This window comes from Natator depressus, chromosome 5, assembly GCF_965152275.1.
Source record: "Natator depressus isolate rNatDep1 chromosome 5, rNatDep2.hap1, whole genome shotgun sequence".
NCBI lineage: Eukaryota > Metazoa > Chordata > Testudines > Cheloniidae > Natator > Natator depressus.
In genome coordinates this window covers 16,702,433-16,711,526 of record NC_134238.1, presented here as the reverse complement: position 1 = coordinate 16,711,526, position 9,094 = coordinate 16,702,433, and the positions used below count along the sequence as shown (strand labels likewise).

The 9,094-nt window shown below is 46.1% G+C and overlaps 1 long non-coding RNA gene across 1 annotated transcript in view; it reads left to right on the top strand.

The window, feature by feature from the left end:
- Positions 1-4,976: 4,976 nt before the first annotated feature.
- LOC141988064 (uncharacterized) overlaps positions 4,977-9,094 on the top strand; it is a 29,543-nt gene continuing 25,425 nt past the window's right edge. Inside the window, exon 1 of the long non-coding RNA XR_012639646.1 lies at positions 4,977-5,205. This is a non-coding gene — a long non-coding RNA (uncharacterized LOC141988064). The remainder of the gene's footprint in view (positions 5,206-9,094) is intronic.

The following is a 9,094-nucleotide window of genomic DNA, read 5'->3' as shown; positions in this document are numbered from 1 at the left end:
ACAAGCACTCTACCAGTAACGTAGATAGATACCCCTGGGTGGGAAGGACCTTTAACAATCCTCAGCAGAGCTCTTTAAACTGAGCTAGAAGAGGCAAAGTGACCAACTGCAGAAGGCTTCGTACCCTGTCATTCACTCTAATAGCATTCTCTCCCTACCAAGGATTTGGTGAAGTCTGATTCTCTGCAAGCCCCTTTCCCATAGCACATGAAACAAATGTGGAGATGTGGAGAAGATTAGGAAAGTAGTAAGAGCTCTAATAATAACAGGAAAAAGAGGTGGCATTGGTTTTGCTTTGACAGTCACCATTATCTTTAATAACTTTAAAGACTCTTTGGGGATATAAAATAAGAGTAAAATACAGTATTGTCTTATTCGCAAATTGTGATTCTAGTGTATATCACTCTAACTACCACCACCGTAAACAAAAGCTTAAATAACCTTATAAAACTGAAATGTTGTCAGCAGTGTGATAATACTTAGCTAATGAAGAGTTCCCAGGATAACAGCTTGCTATTCAGGCAGACCTAAGTGAATATATTCCATGATATATGGCAGTGGATGTTTGGGAATCAGATTTGCATAATTTACAAAGTGAATTCCTGAGGCACCGACACATTATAATCTGCCCTCCAGGGAAACCTGAGAAGTTACCTGTTGTATCATGGAGGGAACCTGATTAATGGGCTGTATGTGGCTCATGCTATAATGAATCCATGTTCTGCAAACAGACATACAGATAGCTTGAGCTAGAACCCTGGTCCTTCAGCTGTAAATATATAGGCCTCTACCACCTGAATAAGGAGAGCTTTGCTGCCAATGATAGTGAGTCCTCTCTTCTTTCTGTGGAGCAACTACTGAAGGACAATGTTACACTCTCACTCATACACCTAAAAGCCAATGCGATGCCTCTTCCTTAGAATTATTACTTATGAATATAGCACCAGGAGTGTCCATGGCACCTTCCATCACATAAGGGACAGAGTCCCTGTGCTTAAGGTTTTACAGTCTTCTAGAATATGTGTGGCATGGTATGGCCTAGGGAGAGAGGCCACTAGACAAGGAGGGTGGAAATGATAGGGAGGTTTACACAATAAAAAGGCCATGTGGTTACCTGTTGTATGCAGGAGGAGTTCCTTTATTAATATGGTTGGTTTTTGTTAAGTTGGTAAGAGAGTGTGGTCAGGGCTGGAGAAGTGGGAGTTTTAGGAGGGAGTAAAAGGGGAGGCGGGTTGCATGGTGTATATGATCAGGGAGTTCACTCTAGGCATAGGGAGAAGAATGGAAGAAAGCACCGAGGTACTTGGTGGAGAAGGATAAGAGTGGAAAGTTTAAAGAAGTAGGCAGAGCACAAAGCCCAAGTGGCGAAATGGGAGGTGAGGAGATGTGGGCGGGGCAGAGCTCTATAGAGCTTTGAGGTGAGGGTCAGGAGTTTGGGATTTTTGGATGCAGATGGGAAGCCAGTGAAGAAATCTTCAAAGGGGGTGTGTGATGTGGCAGCTGACCCTCACTGGCAGAAAAGGGGTTAAAAGCAGCCCTAGGGAGGCTGTGCCGGAGGCAGCCAATTAGAAGGGGGCTGAGAGGAGTAGCCAATCGTGGCCCGGGAGGCCAATATAACAAGGGCTGCAGGCAGAGTAGAGTTCAGTAGCTGACTGGAGCTTGAGGGGAGGAGACCAGGCTCCTAGCAGAAGGAAGAAGCCCCAGTATCTGGGACAATTCAGTGCTGCAAGCAGGGACAGGGCAGGGGAGTTAGAGAAAGCTCCAGGTGGGCTGCTAGGGCCTGCAGGCTGAGGCCCTGAAATAAGGGCAGAAAAGGGTGCTGGAGCCACATGGGAAGTGGCCCTGAGACAAAGGAATGTAACTGCCACTGAGGTAGTGGCTGGAAAAGAGATTGCAGGTCCCCCAGAAAAGGAGAACACAGAGTGTGGCACAGCTGGAGGGCAATGTCATGAAGAGGATGCCACAGTCCTGGGAGTGACATGGGTCCAGGAGCAGAGGTGACAGTGGGCAAGACACCACCAGTAGAGGGCACAGAGCTAATTCCCAAGACAGCCAGTAAGAGGCGCCGCAGTGGTGAGTCACACCCCATCACAGGATGACATTGTGAGAGAGGAAGAGGAGGAGTTCGCAGGCAACGTTTTGGATGGACTGGAAGGGCAGGAAGTGGCTGTCAAGTTCCAGGCAGGAGCACCTCATCTAGATATCTGCCTAGTTTTACAACAGGCTGCATAAAAAGCACTAGTGGAGTTAGTACAAACTAAAATTTCATACAGACAATGACTTTACTGCTCTATATACTATCCACTGAAATGTAAGTACAATATTTATATTCCAATTGATTTATAATTATATGGTAAAAATGAGAAAGTAAGCAATTTTCCAGCAACAGTGTGCTGTGACTCTTTTGTATTGTTATGTCTGATTTTGTAAGCAAGTCGTTTTTAAGTGAGGTGAAACTTGGGGTATGCAAGACAACTCAGACTCCTGAAAGGGGTACAGTAGTCTGGAAAGGTTGAGAGCCACTACCCTAGAAGACCTCTTGAGGAGCTTTCTAGCCCTACATTTCTATGATTATGTGACAGTGCCTGAGAATCTCAGTTTTCATTTAAAAGAAAAAGGCCCCTCTGGTTAGGGAGAAAAGCTTGAAAATGTGAAGCAAATCCACCCTGAAGTAGAACTGGTCGGGAATTTTCTGACATGTTTTTTTCATTGGAAAATGCCAATTCATCAAAACCTACCCTGTTCATGGTAAAGGGTTGGTTTTGCCAAATTTCCCATTTTGGAAAAAAAAATGAAGAAAGTTTCAAAATTGCCAAAATGTCCCATTTTGAGATTTTCTAAACAAAAAGTTTTGGTTTTTATTCAAAAGACTTCTCATTTGAAATTCTAGCTAAGTTGTTCTAAAAAAAGTTTTTTTTTTAAAAAAAAGGGCTAAACTGAAATGAAACTTTTCAGAATTATCACAGAAAAAAAGTTTTTGTTTGACCCAATCAAAAACATTTTGGATTATGGGTTTGTGAAAATGATTGAAATCTCAAAAATCCTTAAGGGACAGGAAAACTGTTTCCTGCCCAGCTCTACCTCAGAGGCTCAGAAAGCAAAAGGCAAATAAAAAGAACATTTTTATGTTAAAAATACTCATGATTTAAAGGCAATCTCATTATTTTTAAACATTTGGGGTTGGTAGTAATGGGGGTGGTCAGGTGGTAAAGTCATGGGAAAGATGGGTTCTCCCAGGGGGACAATCAGAAAGAAGAAGAGGGGGCTAATGGCAGAACTTGGGGAGTCACTGGCCCAAGGGTAGGAGAAGGAAGGAGAAAAGCCATTGCAGAGGCAATGTAGTGTATTGGCTTTGCTGGTGCGATGCTGCCCTCTAGTGGCTGTCTGGCAGGGAAGCGTTCCAACTGTGGAAGACCTCTTTTAGCCCAACTGGTACAAACCTATGCTTTTGGAGCTGAAGGATCTGGATATGTGAGAGAGCAGAGGAGAGAGATTCACCCTGACATTGTGGCTGTTGTTTGCCGCACTTGGATTCATTACAGACTGGTGCCGACTGAGAGCAGGAAGTGAGGATAGAGGCAAAGAGGGGGATGGAGCTCACCACTGGTAGTGTCATCCCTGCCTCTGAAAATGTTGGCAATGTCTTGAGCCCAGAGCACGGGGCTCAAGGGGAAGGCAGGGGAAGAAGGGGGGGTGGGGGATGAAGGGAAGAAAAGTGAAGAGGTGATGGGCACAGAAGCCAATTAGGGAAGAGAGAGGAAGTTCTTTGGCAAGGGTGATGCCCAAACTGAAAGAAAAGAGAGAACAAATGTGTGGTGGAGGAAGTCCACACGGTCCCTGGACTTTCTTCAGAGGTGTCTGGTGCCCAGGAAGCAGATGGGTATGGATTGACAAGATGCGTGGTGCGGTGACAGAGAGAGAAGGGAAGTGTGATGTTCTAGGTCTTGAACCTAGGCCTGCGACTCCCTAGACAGCTGCTGCATCCTGGACCCAACATCCCACCCAACATCTGCTGAAACCTAGTGGGCTGAGAAGCTAGTAGGACTATAGCCTCAGCCAAGGCGCCACCCAAAGGAACCCTGATTGGAGGATCGCCCGGCTTCACCAATTGATCCAACCACACTACGCAGGAAGTCTGTCTGAGCAACCAGGTGATTTCCTCTTGTGGCTGCATTGGATCCTGCTTGTGTCAACTCTGTTTCTGATTCCTCCTCCGCTCCTGGCGCCTGCCACACCTGCCTTTGCTCCTGTTCCCACCGTGCTCCCGCTCCAGGCCTGATCCCTTGCCTGTCCTCCAATCATCAATTACCAATCCTGGCTTTGACCCCAGCATCCAACTTCTGACCCTGACTCTGACTTGACCATTGTCTCTGGCATATGGAACCTGACCGCAGCACAGACTCTCAGCTTTGATTCCCGGTCCTGGCTCTGGTAATTGGCAGTTGACTCTGGTGCTGACCCTTGGCTTGGTTTCCCAACCTGGATGCCTGCTCCACCCACTAGACTTGACTCTGCTCTGACAACTAGGCCAGACTGTCTACATCCTGGGCCACAATAAGTAGCACTGACGGTGGAGATAGCAGAATAACTGGAATGAAGGGAGGACCATGCGGGAAGGTGGGGCAGACACAAAATGGACACAGCTCCACCCCCTAGAAGAGTTTGTCATCTTTTGAATAAACTGAAAATTCCCTCTCGTCAAAAAGCCTTCTAATAAGGGAATGCACCAGCTGAAGTAATAAACTGTTTTTCTCCATTGGTGGAGACCTCCCAGTACTGCTATTTATCATCTCACAGCAGTATCCGTGGAAACCACACTTCCGTGGAAGCTGTGAAGAGACACAAGGTGGTGATGACTCAAACTCTGCTTGTTAATGGTAGGAATAAAGGCAGTCCTCCTTAAAAGGTCCAGCTACTGCATGCTTAAATCTGGCTTTCAGTAAGCTAAGCACTGATTCCAAAGCAAGTAAGTACATGCAAGCTCTTAAGCTTCTTATTATATTTCCAGCATGCTTTCTCCTTGGCTCTTGGGCAATACAGAAGTGCATTCAGAGAAGGCCTAGCTTTCAGAGGTACACCATTATTAACAGTTTGTAACCTCCAGGCTTGACCATTGCCAAGCTCTTTGGTTGGGAGTGAATCCACAGGCACTACAGTAACTCCTGCAGGTGCAGAACGTGGCAACCCAGCTGCTGGGAGACACAGGTAATCAAGTTTATTTCTGTACTCTTGTGCTCCAGCTGCTACACTGGTTACTTACCAAATCTGGATCAAGCTGGACCTTCAGTGAAATCCTGACCCCACTGAAGATAATAGACCAAGCTTTACGCCCCTTTCTGCTGGGTTAGCCAATGGCGCTAGTCCACAGCATACAAGAATAGCATGTAACCCCTTTCATCCCAGTCAATATTAGCCAGAATAAAAATGCATTCACACCCTGCTAGCAAAAAGGAGGTGACACTTTCAGCTTACCCTGTGTTCTGTATCATCCTGTATACAGAACATGAGATAGTAGGTTATGTGCCTTTTTAACATCATCATAAATCTAATGAAGTAAGAAGAATATCAGTAAAGTAGTTGTGTGCAGGGCCTAGCCCAAAGGGCCCCCAATCCCTGACTGCATGCTCTAGCACAACTCACATAATAAACTAAAGTTTGTGGTGCTGTTGTAGATATGTTGGCCCCAGGATACTGGAGTGTTTGCCCCCGGTGATACAGTCTTTTATCATTTTTCGGTGTGAGTTCATTCGAGAGCGTAGTGATTGTCTGGTTTCACCCACATAGTGGTTGCTGGGGCATTTAGTGCACTGGCTGAGGTACACCACATGGTGTGATAGGCATGTCTAGGGCCTGTGGATCTTGAAAGGTGGGTTGTGGGGGATATTGATCATCGTAGCAATGGAGATACATCTGCAGGTTTTTCATCTGTTCTGGCAGGCTATAGTGCTGCTTTTAGTTGGTGGGTCCTGGTCTGTGGGGAGCTTGCTTCTGATGATGAGCTCGGCAATACTGGGGGGTTATTTGAAGCCCAGAAAAGGGGCTTCAGGAAAGATTTCTTTCAGGATGTGGTCCCCATCAGTGGTGGGTTGTAATTGTTTGATCATATCCCCTATTGGTTCCAGTGTGGGATGGTAGGTGACAAGTAGGGGTGTGTAGTCAGAGGGTTTGGGGTTTTTTTCCATATTGAACCAGGTTCCCCCTCAGTATTTCAGTGTCCCATTCCATGATGTGATCTATTTTTCTAGTGGAGTGTCCTTGTTAGAGGAAGATGGCTTGAAATGTGTAAGGCAGTATTTCTCAACCCATGGGTCATGACCCAAAAGTGGGTCACAAGAATGTATGAAATAGTTGCAGCCACCCGAGCTCTGCTGCCGGGGGCCGAATTCGCAGAGGTCATGTAAAATCATGGACTCTTGACATCCATGACCCACATGTAGCCTTACTGATTAGCCAATTGAATGCAACGCGGGAAGAGTTATGGGAAAAGAATATTCCATGTAGAACTCCAGTGAAGAGTGTGCATATTAATCACTAAGTGAGCCTTTAGTCAGTGAAATGGATACATTTTTAAACTGTTTTGTTGCAACTGCAAGTACCAGTGATAGTAGGAATTCAGTACAACCCTGCTTACTTAAAATTTGGGTTTTCATTTATGGAGGAGCGAAATGGTGAACACAGGCCACACTATGTCATCTGCAGTGAACTGTTGGCAAATGAAAGCATAAAACCATCAAAGTTACATACACATTTGGAGTCAAAGCATTCTAGCTAAAAAAAATCAAAAGGCTTGTCTTTATAAATGAAAAAGCAAAGCTTTGGAAATGTCACAAAAACACTTGAACATGTATCTACTGTCTGGGAGCAAGCATTGCATGCCTCTTACCTTGGCCTTTTCTACACTACAGAGTTAAGTCGACTTAAGTTACGTTGACGACCATATGCTGTTTAATTACATCTGTAGTGCACATCCACGCTATGCTCCTTGTGTTGGCAAAGTGTGTCCATAGTCAGCGCTCTTACATCAACAGAGGGTAGTTATCCCACTGAGCGACTTGCCACCCTCTGCCGCTAGGAGATCTGGGAAAAGATCGCAGTGCATCATGAGGGCATGCTCACAGTCCCATGATGCATTTATTTCCATCCCATCATTCCATGGGATTCCGACTTTGTTTCATGCCATTTTTTAACAGCCCCTGTAAAGTGCGCTCGCCATCTCTGCCTGAAAGCATGGATCCTGAACTGCTGACCAGTTTGGCAATAAGCATCATGAACACAACGCAGCTGGTCCTGCAGTATTTCAGGAGCTGGGAAACAGCTGTGTGCAATGGAAAGAAACAATTTAAAATTGTTGCTGGCATTCACAGAGCAGCTGCACATGGTGGATTGTCGGTGCTGGGCTCGGGAAACAAGCACTCAGTGGTGGGATCACATCATGATGCATATACTGGATGACAAACAGTGGCTGCAGAACTTTTTGATGCGCAAAGGCACCTTCCTGGAACTGTGTGCAGAACTCGCCCCTGCCCTGTGGTGCCAGGGAACCAGAATGAGAGCTGCCCTCACAGTGGAAAAGCAAGTGGCGATCACTGTGTGGAAGCTGGCAAACCCAGATTGCTACCGCTCAGTGGTGAATCAGTTTGGAGTTAGAAAGTCCACCATGGGGGTTGCAGTGATGCAAGCGTGCAGGGCCATTAATCACCTCCTGCTACTAAAGATTGTGACTGAGTAATGTGCAGGAAATAGTAGGTGGCTTTGCAGCAATGGGATTCCCTGTCTGCTGGGGCGGCGATAGTTGGCACACATCCCAGTTTTGGCCCCAGACCACCTTGCAATGGAGTACATCAACTGAAAGGGCTACTTCTCCATGATCTTGCAGGCGCTGGTGGATCACCAGGACCATTTCACTGATATCAATGCGGGTCAGTCAGGGAAAATTCATGATGCACGCATCTTTAGGAACATTGGACTATATGGGAAGTGGTGCACTGGGACTTTCTTTCCAGACCAGATGATACCATGGGGGATGTGCAAATGCCCATAGTGATGCTGGGAGACCCTGCCTACCCCTTGTTCCCATGGCTCATGGAGGCTTACACTGGGAATCAACAAGAGGCTCAGCAGATGCCAAGTGACTGTTGAATGTGACTTTCACTGGCGCTGCCTTTTTGGCAGGTTAGTCTTCAGTGAGGAAAATATTCTGATGATCATAGCAGCCTGCTGTGCTCTGCATAACATTTGCAAAGTGAAGGGGGAAAAGTTTTCCCAGGGGTGGAGCGCTGAGGTGGATTGTCTGGCTACTGATTTTTGAGCAACCAGATACCAGGGCAATTAGAGGAGCTCAGCGGCGGGCTATTCAAATCAGGGAGGCTCTGAAGGAGCATTTTGACAATGAGCACCGGTAATGTGTTTTTATGTGATACATTCGGTCAGGCAATGTTTACATGTTGCCTTATATGATCCCCTGTAATGCTTGCTTCCTGAACTTTAATTGTAGTGAGCAAATGTTCCTACCTATAGCCACTGTTTTTGAATTTTAGTAGCAACTACCAAGTGCGTGACACCCACTCATTTTGTTTCAAAGATTAGACATTAATTAAAGGATAAGACTTTTTTTTTTTATTTTTATTTATGTATTTATTTATTTATTTTTGCAAATATGGACATGGCAATGTGGAGCAGTCTCTCAGTTCAGGCTCTCACAGCTGTGTATAACTCCAGCTTTCATCAGGAAACCAGTCTAGGGATGGATTGCAAGGGGTACTGTGACAGAATGGGAACATGCAAGGAATATAGTGGAGGAGTTCGGGAATGACCTGGAACAGTGTTCTGTACTGGCTGCAAGGGGAGTCGTGCGCAGATGTGCTCAGACTGCAGGCTATGAGGGACTTGAGCATCTTTTTCTGGCCCTTCCCACTACCTTTATCATGCACTCCTGCCCATCTTTCACCCGCTCCTGCCCATGTCTCCTTTCCAGGCTATCCAGCCTGAGTTTTTAATTAACTGCCTCCCTCCGTGCTCTTGGTTCGCTATGTGCTGCATTTGTTGACTGCAGCACCTCTCTAAACATGCTCCTTACTCCATCTAGTTCCCGTCC